The sequence below is a fragment of the Vanacampus margaritifer genome, chromosome 15 (genome assembly GCF_051991255.1).
Source record: "Vanacampus margaritifer isolate UIUO_Vmar chromosome 15, RoL_Vmar_1.0, whole genome shotgun sequence".
NCBI classification, from domain to species: Eukaryota; Metazoa; Chordata; class Actinopteri; order Syngnathiformes; family Syngnathidae; genus Vanacampus; species Vanacampus margaritifer.
Genome location: NC_135446.1, coordinates 16,771,686 through 16,790,462, shown reverse-complemented (window position 1 = coordinate 16,790,462; position 18,777 = coordinate 16,771,686). Strand labels below are relative to the sequence as shown.

Sequence of the window (18,777 nt, the reverse complement as noted above, 5' to 3'; positions counted from 1 at the left end):
TAATTGACAGTGCTGAGTGCTTCTGAGGGGATGTGCAACACTACACAGCACTACACACGAGTACAACAATTCAGTTGTCTTTGTGTTGTAAACACTGGAGACAAGGCTTTCACGTCCCCTTCCATGCCCACTGCTGGGAGGTTCCCCAAGGTACTGGTGCTGAGAAAGCACAACACATGGCCCCAGTATTTAAGATGAATATGCTTACACTTCCCAAACAGTCACATTCGTACCGTGACCTTCCTCTTTGGTCCTAATTTGCTTCTTTTTTTTTTTCTTGTAGTGATAGCAGCAAGACTTAGTCGTTATCAGGAACACTGACCTACATTTATGATTCAATTGTAATATTGACGCCTAAAATTGCATTACCGTAAAATCCCGTGTATAATACGCCCCCTCAAAATCATCCTTAAATAGCATTTTTTTTTTTTTTCGGTACTTGTGTATAATACGGTCCCCCATCTGTTTCTTTGAATTGCCTCTAGGTTTAGAGATGTTGATATTTCTGGCAGTTAATTGTAGTGATGCAACGGATCATCATTGATCCGTGGACGGTTCAGATCAGGCCCCAACGGTTCGTTTCACGCCCGATCTGCAGATTGGTTGGTGGGGGGAAAACAAAACAAAAATAAAGTGCACATTCACAGTCGATAACATTGTGATACGACATGTCAAGGAAGCTGAAACATACTCAACGTAACAGGCTAAAACCAAACTTCAAAATAAAGTTTACCAAATACAGTAATACATTGACGACAATGCAAATAGCTCTTACTTATATTTTTTTCCCAGCTGTGTCTTCATTTTCCTTGACAGCAGTGCTTCCAGTACGTATTAGATTTTTCATCCAACCACATTTGAGCCTCTGTGTTACCATGTCAATGTAATCTGCCCAGGGCCTTCAGAATCAGTTGTTCTGCTCCATATGTTCTATAGCAAAACATATCTGTAGTGATCTGCACAAATTGATATATTTGGTAATCATCTCAGGTGAGTATGATTATTTCAAGATCATGTACATAGTATATTTTCATAATACTGGTGTGGTAGTGGTGGTATTAAGAGGTGGATTAAGTCGGGTAAATCCCTACTGAAGGCCCAGGTACCAAATACACAGCCCGCCCCTGAGTGCTAGTGTATACTAATTAGACCACTGATCAATTCTGCTCTCAGTTAGCAAAAAAACAACAACAATATGCTCGCAGGCTTGTGTATTAGCAAACCTTTACAGCTGTATCATGCCGATGTGTGCTGAGAAGCTTAAAGGCCATAAGAGAGAATGTTTGTATTCTAATCCAAACTGTAATTTATGGGCAGCCACTGGCCCATGAATGAAACCCTCCAAGGAGGAGGCAAAACCTTTTCCAGGCCTGTTTACAAATCAGGTCACTCAGCGAGCTATACTGCAAGTACAAAGTATGAATTGCGATGCAGTGGTCTGGTCCCGGCGGGCTCCAACAAGCGCACCTGCATAGCATTGATTTTAGCGTCCAGCGTGCGGCTGCTTTGTGTTGGGAGCATGCATTGACATCCTTCAGTTAATAGCTTCCCAAGACTGACACAATCAATGCTATGCATGATTATTAATTGATTATTGATAGCTGCAGTGGAAGACAAAGGATATATCGTGCTGCTCTGAAAATGATAAGACAAAAATCCTGCCTAGCGTGAAGTCAATAACAGGCAATTGTTGACAAACATGGTCTGTGCGGTAATTAGCAGCTTACAAACAAACATATGATCGATCGGAGCATTGTACAATTTAGCTTTTTTTTTGTTGGAAAATGTACAAAATTTCAAGCACTATATTGTAGTCATAATGCACGAAATGCCAAAGCTGCCACAAAGAAGCATGCAGTTGCCTCTATAGAGTAAACGAGCAACGAGCAGCGAGTAGCCACTGGCTAATCCAACGTTGCATTTAGTAAATCTGATCCCCCTCTGATGTTGTTATCTGGAGGCTGACTGCTGTAATTATCATAATCTTATACCATCTCAAGATTTACCAATTATTTTTTATAAACACTTCCTCAGCGGAAAGATTTCAAGAAAAAGAATGGATTGAATCGTAAATACTGTGTGCTGTCAGACGTGAGGACGATGAAACGACGAGAAAGGGGTTGAGAGTCAAATAGGAGTTTTGTACCTTACATGTCATTAAGGCAGTAAAACTGGGCATGAAATGAGAAAATACAGAGTAGTTGTAAAAGTGTCTATTGCCTATTTCTGGGGTTGTTTGAGTAATAGCTCTGCCTTTGACCACAATTATAATTATTATTATTATGCAAAAGGCCATAGGCAGGCTAACAGATCAGTATAAACATTTAAATAATGAGTAATTGAACACAAAAGTCACAGCAACATGTACAGCACAGAAAGAATCAAATCAAACTTTATTTATATAGCACTTTTCAGACATTAAAATGCAACTCAAAAGTGTTGTGTAATTTAAAAAAAAAAAAAAACACCCATAGTTCAATGTAAAAAGAAAACCCCAACATCCCCATGAGCACACACACAACCTGAGGACTATGCAAAAAGACATAGCGAGGCACAGAGAAACAATGTGAGGAAAAGCACCCAAGTGGAGCTCATCCACCTCCATCCCAGAGACCTCCGATCCCCCCCCCTCTGAAAGACAACTAAATAAAAGGCTGACAGTAAAGCTAAAGGACAATACGATAAAAGGAGATAAAAAAAAAACTAAAAGTGAGTAAGATTATTTAATTAAATAGTTCATTTAAAAGCCAAACTAAAAAGGTGTGTCTTGAACCTCCTCTAAACTATGTAACAATACACGCAGACACATCTATTCTGGAAAAACAAAACTTTTTTATCAAATCTACATTGAAGTTCTTGCCATGTTCAACATAAGTTTGTTTTTCACAATATTTGATTAAACTAAATCATTTTCATCACCTCTAAGTACATGTACTCATACTATTTCATTAAAGAGGACTGTATTGTTCACACAACATTGTATCCTTATTTTTCTTCCAGATCAAAGCAGTAATTATTTTTAATGATGGATCATGAGTTTGTGCATCATTTTTGCAGTTCGGCAGCAGTCACAATAAACAGTAAAAAAATAATTACAAAAAAAACTTCTAATACGAAGCAGTAATTAGAAAAGGCAACTTCATTAGTGAGTGACAGTAGCAGGTGATAAGATGGGGGAATACTGCGCAGCCACTGATGCTCGAAACTCATTATCTGCCACGCACGCCTTAATTATTTTACACCCATCGGAGCTTTAAGCAGCTCCCTTTTGGAAGTGATCTTTGCGGCGTCTTTGCTTTCTGCTTTGGGGAGGTGGTTGGCCTGGGGATGAAAGCGATGGGATGGGAGGAGGACGGATGGATGCTGGAGGGTGGAGGATTTGTGCCAGTAATGACCGTCTTGGCGCTTTGGCCTTTGATGTAAAGCAGATGCGGCCAGCACTATTTGCTTTCATTGTGCGCTCGCCTCACTGGAGGCTGACGCGCTTGTTTGATATTTCAATATTACTGACATTGCTCGCCAACGCCCCCCCCCCAGCCTGCCCCCCCCCCCCCCCCCCACACCCCACCCCCATCTCCTTCCACTCGCAACTTATTATTGCTGTGCCTAAATACAATATGTCAGCCTGGATGCAGCTTCTTTTTTTTTCTCTCTCTCTCAAACAAACACACGAGTGAATTGGAGAGACGAATTCAAGAGGAAGAGGCCACTTGAACCTGACTCCAGAGATGCTCACAGGGAGATAGCATGCCGAGCGGGAAGGGGGGGGAAAGAAAATTGGAATGCAAAGAGTGACAGGAGGCGTCGCGAGGAGGTGGGCGCGAGGGGTTGCGCTTGAGTCGGGCGATCTAACGACACCGAAACAGAGCAGATCACAGTGATTGAGAGAAGAGGTGAGATTATCTGTGATTATGTGTGCTTGCGTGGAGATCAGAGCGAGGGGAGGCAGCAGAGAACAAGCCAGCGCAAAGCACTATGCATGTAAATCAGCCTGTGGTGCAGCAGCAGCAAAACTTAAATCATTTAATTTGGGGCAAAGAGAAGGTCTGCAAGCCATTTTATGAGCACCAAAACAATAGCTACATTTGTTAAACCATGATGCGTCACTCACACGTGGATGTTTTAAATGCGAGACCCAAGTCCATCCTGGTCCCCAAAGAGTTGGGCCGTGTGCTGGTAAAACACAATTAATTGTCTTGTCATCTGCGGGTGCTAAATTAAAAAGCAGGGTGAGCTTGTCATACCCCGTCAGCGGAGTGTTTAATGAAAAAAAAAAAAACACATGTTCCTCCACGTGTTTCCTACGGCTAAATGTACAGGATCGCATGTAGATCAAATGGGAGATCAAGAAATACATCAGAGGAGTCACACTGGGATTTGCTGGTGTTTTTAATCATGATCATCACTGTTGATGTGCTGCTGAAACCCCCAACTCCCATCAGAGGGCGGCCATTTTACTACTTGCTGTCGGCTGAAAATGACAACACAGCTACTCAGGGCTCAAGTAACAACCAATCACGGCTAACCTGTTTTCTGAGTTTGGTCACGAGATACAGTTTAGTCATGTGATGTTCGCCAGCTGAGCTGTGATTGGTCATTTTCAGTCGACACCAAGTAGCAAAATGGATGGATAACAACAGGTGGATTTTGCTGATTAATTCATTATTCCACAAACGCAATATTATTATAATCAGAAAGTCATGCTTAGATGAGTGGGTGTGCAAACAGCATATTATTTAAAAAAAAAAATAATTGGGTCGACTAACTTTCCCTTAATGTTAAAGTAACACTTAAGAACTTTTTTTGTTGATCATGGCGGCACCATTTGGACAAAAGCAGTAGTGTTTTGGAGGAAGTGACATATACCGTAAAGCTGTCAGCAAATTTGAAAGTTTTTTTTTTTGTGTGGCAGCCACCCTCCTCAATGTTGCTTAGTGCCAGTAAACGTGATACAGACCGTCTCTGGCCATGACATAGGTACCATTCAATTAGTTGTAAGTATATGTTTCATCAGAAGAGTTATGAAAAGATTTTATGATGGTTGAAAAGTTCCTTAGTGTTGCTTTAAAAAAAAAAAAAGGTGTTTCATGTGTGTTTTTAAATACAAAAAAACAGCACGGTATGGCAGTAGATGCTAGGGGTGGGAATCTTTGAATGTCTCACGATTGGATTCCGATTTTTGGGGCTGCGATTCGATTCAGAATCGATTTTTGATTAAGAACAATATTTTTATATTTATTTATTTTTTCAAAATGATTTGATTGACAATGATTTTTGCTTCAATCTATAGATGTGCAAGGAATCCAGTCTGACTCGCTGATGCTAATTAGCGCGCTACTCGCGGCACTTTTATCACTCCAACGACACCACGCGGGGAAAAAAAAAACTTTTATTGGAATAACTCGTGACTTTTTCCTTTTACTCTCTATTGTGGCTACAACTTAACAGTGTATTAGACCGTGTGGAGCCACACTGCCCCTAAGTGGCCAAATTGGGTACAACATGAACAGCGCTCCAAATAAAGGCACACACAGACAAAGGCAAGACAGTATAAAATAATTTAAATAAAATCGATTTTGGGACATTTAAAATCGATTCTGAATCGTACTAAATGAGAATCACGATTCCTATGAGAATCGATTTTTTTTGGGCACACCCCTAGTAGATGCCCTCCCTTAGGTGATCTGCTTCGATATCAAGAATTATACAGTCATTACCACAAAAGGTTTGGTTTATTTTTATAGTGTAACATTGAGAAAATAGAATATGACCTTATTTCGCTACAGAAGAGGGACAATATTATGGACAGCTCTCAGTAGAGACTTTGTTACAGCTGCGGTTCTTGTTAAAGTGCTCTATAAATAAAGTTGAGTTGAGACTGCAGCCTTTCCCAGCTAATCACAGCGCAACCACTGCAACCTACAAGCGGAATATGAAGCCCTGTGTGTGTGTGTTTTAAGGATCCGTTGGCGAGCATAGCAACTATTTTACCTGAAGAAAATATTTTAGAAATTACAATGTCCTTTGTTGACTTAAAAGGTAAGCAAGAGGGCAAGCCAAGCAAGACTAAGTGTAGCTATTCTTTGATAATTGGCTCTCATCACAGGTCCTGATAGACCCCCCCCAAGCTTGGCAAGTACTCTGAATTATATGTGCATTTGCTATTCTCATTTAGCATTTAATTGTATTTCCAGTGCCCCGAGAGAGCAGCACGATGCACCATTTTTTTTTTTAAAGCCCCCATTGTTATGGTTTTATGGTTATGATTATGTCTATGGACTACAAACACTATTACTCCCCGTGAGGCTCCACCTGACATTTAGAGGGCGAAAAGCGAGGACGTGGTGATGGAGGGTGTGTGTGCAGGGAAAGAAATGCAAAATGTCAATTGTCTGCGAGTGAGCTGGACTAGCAGTGCAGCTAAAGTGACGCTATTTATCCGCTCTTGCTAGAATTAGCTCGTAAATTTGCCGCCGTAGTCTTTTTATAACACAGCGCGGTCACGTTTGATGTGAGAATCCTGACGCTGGCCTCTAATAAACAAAAGGGCGATGCGCAACACCTGCCATATTTTGTGGGAAAAAATGGGAGGCAATCAGCAGTTACAAACACCAATAAACCCCTACCCTTCTTTTTATTCCCTACTTCCGAGTGTCCGCCATCACTGACCTAGAAAATGAGAAGTGGGGATAAATGAGGGGAAAAACATTACACGAGCAAAAAAAAAAAAATGGATTCTGCATAAATAGACAGCTGCAATGGGCATTTGCATACAACAACAGAAAACTATGGAGGCGTATCTAATGTTCACAATTGTAGGAGAATATATCGTTATGGTCTCCGGGATGAAATATATTATCAATTTTAATTGCGAATGAGTGAAACGTTGATTTAGTCCAGCTATCGCACCCTCTTTGGCATGTTGCGCTACAAATATTTGGACATGAAGGAAGCACCCCAGCACTTGCAAACTAGGTCATCACACTGTGGGGGGAAGCCTGAGTGTTACTTATGGACTACATCCTTCATTGCCTCCGCAATGCCAACAGGCTGATGAAAAAAGGGTCAAATGATTTCCGCCAATAAACTTTGTGTATTAACTCCTACTAAATTTTCATAATAATAACCGAAATAACTAGGGCCTGACCGATCTGGATTTTTTTTTTTAAGCCAATGCAGATTTTGGGCATAAAAAAAATATAGATCACAGATTAATTGGCTGATTTTTTTTTTTTAATATATATATTGAATACGATAATGATATTGACATACAATTTTGGGTGACTATTTTGGTTTCATCCCAACAATATTGTGTTTATGTTACCAATAGTTGAATGTGTGTTTTATTGAACACATTTATGTTTGATGTTTTAATTTATTATTATTTTATTCAAGCAAACCATGACTTTAGGTTTTGTGTAAAATAGTGATATCCAGGTCAGTTTCATTGCCCACCGAAGCATTGCTTGTAAAAATTTAAATTTCTTTTATTTTGAATGTCAGGTCTATAGAATGACCTTATCAACAAATGTCATTACAGTATATATTCGATTTTTAGGGATGCAAGGTTATTGTATATATTTCCGTGTAATACAATAAATAATCAGACTAGTTTTACTTGTGTACAAATGCTGTAGATGGTTAGAGTAAATGAATGTAAGCCATTGGCTGATTAATTGGTCAGGCCCTAATAATAACCCACCTCTATTTAGAACAAATTGTAACGCACGATAGGTGGTTGATAAAGAGGAAAGATGGAAACAGACTCAAACAAACGACAAAATAACAGTAGTCAAAAGTACTTCATTAGCACACCTGATGCTAGCCTCAATTGACATCGTCACTGAACACCACAGCATCTAATGCCCTCGTCATACATCCTCATACATTCACCTCTACATCACTCAATTGACCACACCCATTTTTTTTAAAGGATTTCACAGTCGTAGTTACTTAAGTGTGGAACATGTAGGACGTAACCCCCGATGATAAGTGTGGGATTATTGCAATCGAGAGGTGGTCCTTCTTGTTCTTTTCATCTGTTCAGAGGTCAGGTGACCAAAGGGCTTCAGACGTGGATGCGCCGTATCATCTAAATTTATATTTTCAAAACGTCAAATCTTTGACGATGTTGCTTCAGTGTCTTCTTGCGCGCTGGTTTTCCTAAAAAGAATAACTCTTGTTGTCATGGCAACCCTACAGAAACTGCTGTCTATCATATCGTTGGAGCCGCATCAAATACTCCGGCTTTGAGTTAGCACTGGAGCTAACATTGCTATCCACAGTTATGTGTGGTGCTTCCAAACACTCTTTGTCTCATATGATCGACTTTGTGCAAAGGACGCCGGCTATTATGTGCTTTAAAGAGAGCCAGGCCACGACTAAGTATGACAAATGAGTGTCACGCTTATCACTGGTGGAATGTTTGTACATTGTGTAGAAGCGTGCGGGAGCTAAGATCCTTTTCTCTTCTGCTCTCGCTGATGCCCGGAATACAACCATAACAAGGTAAGTCTGTTTTGTTAGGATTCCCAGTAGTTCTCATTGCATTCCATCTTCCTAGAAGGTAAATGTTGTACAGCCAAAGCATGTCGACATGAGAGGAAAAGAGCGTAAAGATGGACAGATGAGCGGGAAGGAGACTTGGCGGGAGGGTCCGTCGCCGCAGGGGCCCGGTCGGCCAGTTTCGGTGGCGCTTCCCCCGCTATCTCTCCGGCGTTAAACACACTGGCCTGAAATCTGCACTAAGCCCCGAGCCTCACTCTGTGCAATCCGCTTACCCCCCAATAGCTTCAAATTAGCGCTTTGCTTTTTCACTCTTCGCCGGTGGCGAGTGGAGGAGAAACATGTAATGCGGCCGGCAATTTTTTTTTTTTTTTAATTAACTTTCCTGAAGGGTTGTCCTCATGCTGAAACTTTTGATAGGAGTGTTGCAGCTAAGTGAGCCATTGACCAGGCATAGATGCATTTTTTTCCCATGACTTTATTACCTCCAAATCCTTTCATGTGCAGTTAAGTAGACAGCAAACGGCATCTTAGCAAGATTTGGGGATGTTTTATTTACAGCAGCAAGAAAGTGCTCATTAGCATTTTTTTTTTTTTTTTTTTACACAAGTCGTCAAGTGCTCAAGCCAGATGTAATTGCAACTGAAAGTTTCCATGTTTGATGATTAGCCCTCAAGTCTGTCCAGTGGTAGAGCAAGCCAGGGGCGGGGCCAGGCAAGTGCTGTCGACGGCGACGCCCGGCTGAGCATAAAGGAGTCAGGAGGCGATGATTTATGGGCGCGGCGAGAGCGAGGGACACCACACCGAATGCATATCGCAGATGATTTTGCATAACATGAGAATATTAAACAAGTCAGGGGGCAAGATGGCAAACATTTGAAATTAAAAAAGAGGGGGGGTGGGTGCAAATTGACATTTTTTAAGGGTAAGCTGTGCAGGCACAGTCATTTGTCATGCGTCCACCTTCTTACTCCCTTGTCTTGACTTTTAATCTTGGAATTGGTGCACAAAATGCCTGCTGCTTTCACTGCTCTCACAGTACAGTAAAGTATAGTGACCTGCAGTACGGACTCAGTTGCATCACCCATTCCCCCCAATTTGTCAAGGTTGTTTTTGTTTTGTGTTTAACTCTTTGACTGCCAAAAACGTTAAATAACGTTTCGTAAAATCCTATGGAGGAGTGCCAAAGACGTTAAAAGACGTTTGTTTCAAAACAGAGGTGAAACTAACCATTTTCTATTGTTGATTACTGAAAAACGGAATAAGGTAGAAACAAACTTTTTTTTCTGATGAAAGATGAGAGTCCAATCTTTCATTTGGTAGTATGTGTGTTTCCATAGTCCAAACACATAATTTTCCATGGACCTTGAAAGATCAGTCAAAATGCTTAAAATCGGCTGGCACCCACGGCATCCCTTTTCTGAAAACGTCTGGCAGTCAAAGAGTTAATGTCGGCTTGTCCCCTTATCACCCCTTTTGCTCTCTTTTTTTAAGGAAGCCAACACTGTGTTTCTTATTAAGGCCAATGTTTGTCATTGCTTTGCCTCCTCTGCTTCCTCTCAAGGAAGAATGCATTATAAATGCTGCTGTCGCATTCCTATGTGAGATAGCTCGAGGTTGCGTCAATCAAAAAGTGAGCGTTATCGTCTCGTATCGGATTGAGCAGGCATCCCTAATGTTGTTGGCACGCAAGTGTATTGTTTACATCTCAGACGACATACTGAGGCCGAAATCAGCAGCAGCAGCAGAAAGCTGCAGGGACATTTGAAAATGTTATCATGTTAGGCCATAGTTGCTGGTTAAATTAACCATGGCGGTAGCAACTAATGAGATTAAGGCGATGTTTTCGCCGTTTAGCTTGTACATTTTTTTGTTTGCGCTATGCTTTCATTATTGAGCCTTATGTACTGTGTCAAAATTCACACTTTTTTGAAGTAGGAAAAGCCCTAAATGGGGTTGGAATGCCATGTGAGCCACAATAGTTAACTCTGTGACTGCCAGACGTTTTCAGAAAAGGGATGCCATGGGTGCCAGCCGATTTAAGCATTTTTGACTGATCTTTCAAGGTCCACAGAAAATTATGTGTTTGGACTATGGAAACACACATACTACCAAATGAAAGATTGGACTCTCATCTTTCATCAGAAAAAAAAAGTTTGTTTCTACCTTATTCCGTTTTTCAGTAATCAACAATAGAAAATGGTTAGTTTCACCTCTGTTTTGAAAAAACGTATTTTAACGTCTTTGGCACTCCTCCATAGGATTTTACTAAACGTTATTTAACGTTTTTGGCAGTCAAAGAGTAATGGCCATGACTGCGTTGACTATTTGTAAGTGTTGTGAATAAACGGCTCAATAAGACAGATGTTACGGGTCATGACTTGATCTTTACTCAATACACAGAGACTATTTTTATACACCCACTCTGATTCTTGGAATCTTGAAACCCTATCAGGTTTAGGACCGATGAGAGAGAGGCGTTTCTGTTAAAAGTAACTTCACTATGGAAACATGTTTTTGTATAGTTGCTCAGTGAGACAAAGCAACTTTAACTCTTTGGTGTGCCTTAGTTAATTCTACCATGAAGCCAAGCCCCCAGCACCACCACCACATCCAACCTTTTTGATGGAGGGGGTTCTTTCATCGAGATGATTTGATGAGTGGGCATCATCCCCTTAACCTTGCCAGCAAGATGAATTCTCGCGGTATTTGTGAGTTCACAAACTCCGGAGAATACATCTTGTACCGCTACCCCTGATACGTTCGCAGCCAACCTTTTTTTTAGATCGGACCAATCGGGTGTTGTTTAGGCAGGACGAAACCAATAAGCACCGATGGCGGGGGGGAAACAAACAAACCTAACACACAAATGGATGCTGCAATTAATTATGTTCTCGCAGAATTATTCACCGTTTCCTTGTTGAATTTGAACAACGGGAGGAATTTCGTGCATTTTTATCTGGTAAAGATATTCATGCTTCCACCCCCCCTCCCTAAGACGAATTTTCATGTGTTGCCTTGATTGGGCAAAACAAAATGTGCAAAGATCCCGCATCATCCATTCATGTACAGCAAGCCCCGCCTTTTCCGAACGAGCCTGCCTAGTGAAGTACCAGATTGATAATGAGAAGAATTCCCTCGAGTGAGTCACAATTATCAATCTGGCTGGCGAGGTTATCATCCCCTTCCATTTGCACTGGCCAAAAAATGGTTCACCTACTTTAATCTCTGCTCCTGCAACAAGCACATCCTGCTTGCAATGTCAATATGTCATGAATAAATGGCGCAGTAATGTAGACACAGGCGATTGCAGGTAACAATGTGATATTTACCGAACACACTTTTTAATCCATGTTCAATGTTGAAACAATTGGAGGACCCCCCACTCCTATTCTTGCAATCTTGGAAACCTGACAAGTCCTGGACACTCTAGTCCAGGGGTGCCCAAGTTTGGTCCTCGAGAGCCCCTATCCTGCCTGTTTTCCATGTTTCTCTCCACTAACACACCTGATTCATGAACAGGCTTCTGTAAAGCTTGCTGATTAGCTGATCATTAGATTCAGCTGTGCTGCAGAAGGGGAAACATGGAAAACAGGCTGGATAGGCGTGTCTTGAGGGACCGGACTTGGGCACCACTGCTCTAGTCTATGAAGGGAGTTGTCCACTTAACTCTTTGACTGCCAAAAACGTTAAATAACGCTTAGTAGAATCCTATGGAGGATTGCCAAAGACGTTAAAAGACGTTTTTTTTTTAAAACAGGTGAAACTAACCATTTTCTATTGTTGATTACTGAAAAAAGTAGAAACAAACTTTTTTTTCTGATGAAAGATGAGAGTCCAATCTTTCATTTGGTAGTATGTGTGTGTTCCATAGTCCAAACACATAATTTTCTGTGGCCCTTGAAAGATCAGTCAAAATGCTTAAATCGGCTGGCACTGGCGACATCCCGTTTCTGAAAACGTCTGGCAGTCAAAGGAGTTAAAAAGAAGCTCACTGTGTAAACATGTTTTTGTACAGTTACACAATGGTGGCAAAGTGACCGTATTACTCTGGAGCATTTACGGAGGTAATTATTATATTATACAATTCATCAAAAATGCTGGAAAAGCAGTTATCAAATGAATTATTCAGTTTTCTTTTCATCTTTTTCTTTTCTTGTTTTTCCTGATTTTAAGTAGTCCGCTTATAAGAGAATTGTTTCCTCAGACAAATGTCAAATTTATTTTCATGTACAGAACTAAGTGTTGACAATATTTTGCGTTATTTCTCTACGGTTGACATTTCTACCCCCCCCCCCCCCCCCCAAATAAATTGAGGACAATTCTTCCATGTTAGATAAAACCTGTTAGAAGACTGTACTGTATCAATACCTTGCCAAGCCTTTTTGAAAGCTGCATCCTACTTCCTTGGTCTGCCTGATTCTTAGATCCCCCCTCATTTACTCCATCTCCTCACTTCATGCTACTCTGCCAGTGTTCCAAAGGTGAGGGGATTGTTTGAAACCACATCTATGGTACCTCATTAGGAAAGAAAGGCTTCAGCCGCCTCCTACAGAAAATCCTCTTGCAGAGCAGTCTCTGTCCACGGTGGCAAAGTACAGAGAGAATAAGGAGAGCAGCGAGGCGATGCACAACAAAAAGAAGGTGGCGCCTAGCAATCTTGTTTTTTTCCCAGCTCTCCACCTCTTGCTCGGGTTCCCTCTCTGCTCTCCATCTTGTCAGAAACAGCTGTGAGAGGAAACAAGGAGCAAAATGTCAGCCTGCTCCCCAACATGCCAGCTTCACACCTGCTGTCATCTCATTCGTTCGCATGTGCAACACAGAATGAGGAATTTCTAGTGTTTCATATATCGTTGAGCCTTGGGTGCAATTGATGCATCTCACGTCCTCTATGTTCAATTCCTCAAAGCAGCAATGCCTTTCGCTTCATTTTAGGTTTCATGGTGTGGTTTTCTGGAACTTTGCGGTCAATCGACGACAACAAAAATCCCACTCAATTGTCTTATTCGTTAGATTCTTAATTTTTCTCTTTTCACCTCTTTTTACTATTCTCGTTTAACCTGTTTTCTCCTGCTTTAATGTTTCTTGTTGTAGCTCATGCCCAGTGCGGGGAGCTCCAATTGAGCGTTGTGGAGGGAAAAGAAAGGATTAGCAGGTCGTTCCCTTCATCTTCATCGCCTCACGCGAGAAGCTAATGCTTCTTGACATCTGTGAAACTTTCCTAAATCTGTTGACTGCAATGATGGGGAAGAAAAAGGGGGCAGAGGAAGTACGAAATTGCTTGATCTTATTAGTTTTGCTTTTGTTTGCCATTTGTTGAACACATAGCGACCAAACTTTTTGGTGGCACTAACCTTAAAATCATTGTCTTCTCTTCTTTCATGACATCCACAAATAAGTTTTTGTATTTAGTTTTTGGGAGCAGCAACATTTGGATGGTTGCCATCTTTGTGAGCAACCTTTATGGACAACCTTTATTGTGCTCTTATCTGCTCGCTACCATTGCCAAGACGAGATATGAATGCACTTTATTTACCTCTCAGCGTATCTTTTAGTCAAGCTCTGCTACCACTCCGCTGGAACACATCTTATCGTTTTTGGGAGAACGCGTTGTAGCTCTTTTGTACTTGAATGAGCGTTTAGATTATGTCATCACAATGGTGTAGCGCGACTCGCTCTTTTCAGTACTGATCAAATTCTTTCCCCGCGCAGAACTGAGCTGTCATGACATTTAAGAAGCGTAAATCGTCCCGGCTTTTTTTACGGCTCTGATCCTACCTTTTAAAGGAAGAATCTTGGCGGAACGACTCAGTGCCACAATTCTGCCAGTTGGGCCACATGTGGTAAATGCCCTCGAATGAAGCACATATTTAAAAGTCAGGTTTCTTAAATAACGACAACTACCAGCAACATGCTTTTTGCTATCCTCCCATTTGAGGGGACTTCCACGCATCTGTGGATTCTCATTTTCCGTTCATTAGGGCACCTTTTCAGTGCTCGTGCTCTGGCGACAGATTCTTCTCTGAGAACCTCTCACATAGTAGTCGGTCATGTAAGAGCAATAGAAAAAAAGATGGGCTGAGTGGATACGAACGAAGATTAAAGGAGGTGAGGAAATGAGGCGGGAGGCTGGCGAAACAGACACACTAAGTAGCCTTTGGCTAAAAAGTTTGGGGTCTCGACAAGGCGCATAGCAAATATCCCCTCCCTGTCCTCGACTTTGGGTTTTTGTCTCTTCACATCACTGCTTCAGCTTGATTTGTTTTTCAATGAAGAACTCTCAGCAGAAAAGTCATTTATTTGGATTCAGGCTTCTCCCTGCTCCCCTTAGATATCATCACAGTGGCAGGCCACCCAGACCGGATCCAGGAATCGCTTGGGGTCAGTACAATGAGTGGGGAGCGATAAAAGGAGTACAATAAACTGGATTTTATTCATTCAGACATTTGAGAGTACTTGAGGCACATATCCATTTTTGGTTTGGCTTTGCACTATTAGCCACCTCTTTAGGAACACGGCAACTGAATATTTCAAAGCAGGTATGTTTATAAATGCTTTGGCCTTGTTATCCACGTTCAAATAGTTTTCATAGCGCCTTTTCCTACCAATAACGTTTTTCCCCGTAATCTGATTTCCCACAGGTTTTCTTGACCCCAAAAATTCACTTTGAAGACTCCCCGTGCGCTGTAAGTGTTAAGCAGTCGACTGCACAATAACCAGCAAGGCAAAGAATGACATGAAAGGAAGCTGGACCACTGCTGTTTTTACTTCTGGCTTGTGGTCTTTTTACTTACCTGATGCTACAAGTCCATCATCCCTGAGGAAATGGATCTATTATGTTGGCTGTTCACTGGTGCAACATTAATCCCAACCGGATTGATCTGACACTGCACATGCACCGCATACGCCATGTGATGTATTCACTTTGCTCATCCACCACAGACATGTCCGTCTTTCATCTCCCCACTTGATCCGCCTCCACTTTTTGATGTGGAAGACCACAGTCCTGGGGAATGTCAACGAAGTTCTCACTCTGTGGAAGAGGCTTCACATAGATCCTCCCCATCCGACTCCACACTTTGCATTTTCTGTTCTCCATTTCCCTCTGTATGCCCGCTCATCTGCGCTGTAAACTCTTTATTCTGCCAAGCGCTCTGAGGCACAATCTGTTCATTTCATCAAAGCAGAACACATTTGGAGTAAACTGTGTTGCTCTAACCTGCGGTCTCAGGGGCTTCATTTTCTGACTTGCCAAATATCAGCCTTGGACAAACTAATTGTAGAAGTGTTGGCTTAAACGCTCTTAATTCAATCTGCTTGTACCCAAGGTCCATTACAGCAATGGCAACTTTACTGTCCTAAATATCTTTTACTTTTTTTTTTACCAGGGTTTCGATGGGTGAATTAGTTTGAGCGGTTCGGTGGAGGTCAACACACACCCGACCGACTCTTGGCCTTGAATTTTAAAACAATTTTTATTTTTCAATAAGGAAGGATTCGGTGAATGTACATACAGGGATGTGATTTTTCGGCTAATTCGCGGAATTCCTCTTTTTTTTATCCCCCCCCCCCCCCAAAAAAAATCTGATTATTTTTATTTATTTATTTTATTTTTTTTGGGGAGTTCATTGTGTATGCACATGACTACGACAGATAACATCTTCTGCTATAACAAAGACATTTGTGGTATGCTCTAATATGAGTTACTTTTCATTTGGTCATGATACAATTATTTGTTCATGAAATTTGAACTCTTCAACATTATTTATGTGTTAACTTAGTAATCACATTAGTTAGATATGATGATATTCTCAGTGATAGTTTTTAAAAGCAAAGGCAGTCCAATGTTTTTGAATGTGACTGATTTTGAGTTGACTAAAACAGGGTAAAAAAAGGATAGTTCAATATACATTGAAAATTTATGCTGTTGTTTTGTCTATTTCTTTGTCATGTGAGTGCATTGAAAGTACTTAAAAACACAGAAAACCCATGAGCTCCCTGGACCTAGCTGGGTGCCAGCGGCCCCCAGACCCCCGGCTAAATTTTCCGATAATTTCACTTTGGTCAAATCACATCCCTGTACATAGGAAACTGAACTGAGAGCATTTTTAGCATCAGTTAATGGGTCAATATGGCGACGTGGAACCGAAAGACTTAATGAATAATCAAGCCATGACGTTGCACTGCTGAAATATTCATGTAAATGTTGCCAGTCGGCCACTTGATTGGCATGTTATTAGAAGACTTAATTGAAAATGTGTGTGTGGCTGTTGCTTGTTATTGCACGTAACTTGCGGTATCATAGCCTCCTCTTTGGCGTTTATGCATTACCAGTAGCATGACAGCTCTAATACGCAGTCGCACAGTGGCTTCCCACACATAGACTATATTTTGCATGCATGTTGAAAGATAATGCAAATGAGTGCATATTACGCACTTAAGGTGCTAATGCTGCAGTCGTGTATGCTACATAATATAAGAGCTCGTCTGCCTTTATGATATGTTTAATATTGCGGTAGTTGCTAGTATTTTGGTTGGCTTATTTAGCTACATGATGGATGGAAGTAATATTGGAAACAGCTCTCAGCAGGATGCCACACATTTCTAACACCACTGCAAACCCCCCACAGTGTGTAAAACTGCACAAACCAAAACTTGAGCTTGAATGCAGGTTGATGATTACTTGTAAAGAAAAAAACTGAAAGGTGTTGTGTTGACGAGTGCCTTTCATTTTTAATTACATACACTCAGTGGTTATATTTAGCATGGCAAGAAAAAAGGCATTAATGTGTTGCGTGTGCGTTGGAATTCATCACTGTCGTGATTGTGAGCTCGTCACAACTATTACTGGTATCTATTTCTAATTTCCCCTCATCTATAAAGGGAAATCATCATCGAACTATTAATCCGGCATCCTGCGGCACAGCAGGTAAAATTGATTGGTCTGGTCGATGGCGCCGGAGCTAATTGAGCTTGAGCAATAAATATTTTGACCGTTTTTAGCGGGTGGAGGCAGTTGGAGACGTGGTGGGTGTGAAATATCCATCATTATATGAGCAAAAGGCCAGCATGGTTATTGGTTAGACTAAAGGTCAGACAGATCTATACTTGCTTTATTTGCAAGGTGATGCAGCACAAATTCACTTTGGAATTGGTCTTTTTTTTAGTAAAGTCATGAAAGAAAGGTCAATTTCTCTCCTTTTTTTTTTCTATCTGACTTAAACACCATGTGGATGCATAAGCTTTCTTAATTTGTTTCAATCGCTATTTTAATTCATGCGTAATAAATTCATTTTTTTTAACAAGAAAAATAGTACTGTATAATATTGTACTTTATACAAAAAAATGTACAATAATATCATTATTAAATAGAAAGAAAATAAATTGTCCGCCTTGGCCACCTGGGGGCAGTGTAAGCTTGGCTCCACTCAGCTCTTTGTAGAGGATAAAGAATGTATGGCTGTTATCTTAATTGTATGAATATGGCAATGCCATTATGTTCAAATATCAGTTGCTTTAAGGGTTATATATGCAGTTCCCACCATTTGTTAGCATTAGCATTACGCTACCGTACTAAAGGATAAACTGTGGGTGTTTTTAATACACAATGTGCAATTCTGCTTGATGTTTTGCCATACATTGTTTACCTGCATGTGTGGCCTTATTGTCACAAAATGGCATCCCCAGCTATTTCTAAACCAACCTCCATCCTCAATCTCAAATTATGGTTGATAACTAATCAAATTCTGCGTGGAAATCCCTACTTTTGTCAGTTGGAAGAGTCACAAATTATAGGGCTTTCTTTGTTTGACGACCAGCCAGAGTGCATACTGTAGATTTTCTGTGATGAAATAATCCAGCTACGGCACCACAGGGAATAAAGATATGTACCCCCACTTTGTCTCCGCCTCCACCTCCAAGCGTAAGGTGGATGTTGTCAGAAGCCGAGCAGCAGGTGTTTTGCTGGGAGAGAACAGTGTCACATGGATGCCCCCATCAGACACTACTCATTGGGGACGCCACGCTTCATTAAGAAGTGAACACGCACACACATGATCGTAGAATAGCAGGGAGCAAAAATCATCTGAACAAAGCAGGTGGCTGGACGCAGGGAGGCGATGGGATTCCAATTCCCGTTTCCCTCGCAGCAAAGTGATGATGTTGAAGATGAAGACGCACAAAACGGTGACTGTGACAGGCACGGGACATACGGCAGATGCCGAGCATGCAGGGTGTTAATTGACTAAATTGACTTCCCTGTTGGTGCTCAGC

At 41.2% G+C, this 18,777-nt stretch overlaps 1 protein-coding gene across 4 annotated transcripts in view; it reads left to right on the top strand.

Annotated features, from left to right (window-relative positions):
* The window catches only part of nrxn2b (neurexin 2b), a 363,379-nt gene that overhangs the window by 286,092 nt on the left and 58,510 nt on the right, over nucleotides 1–18,777 (top strand). The gene's annotated exons all lie outside the window — the stretch shown is intronic.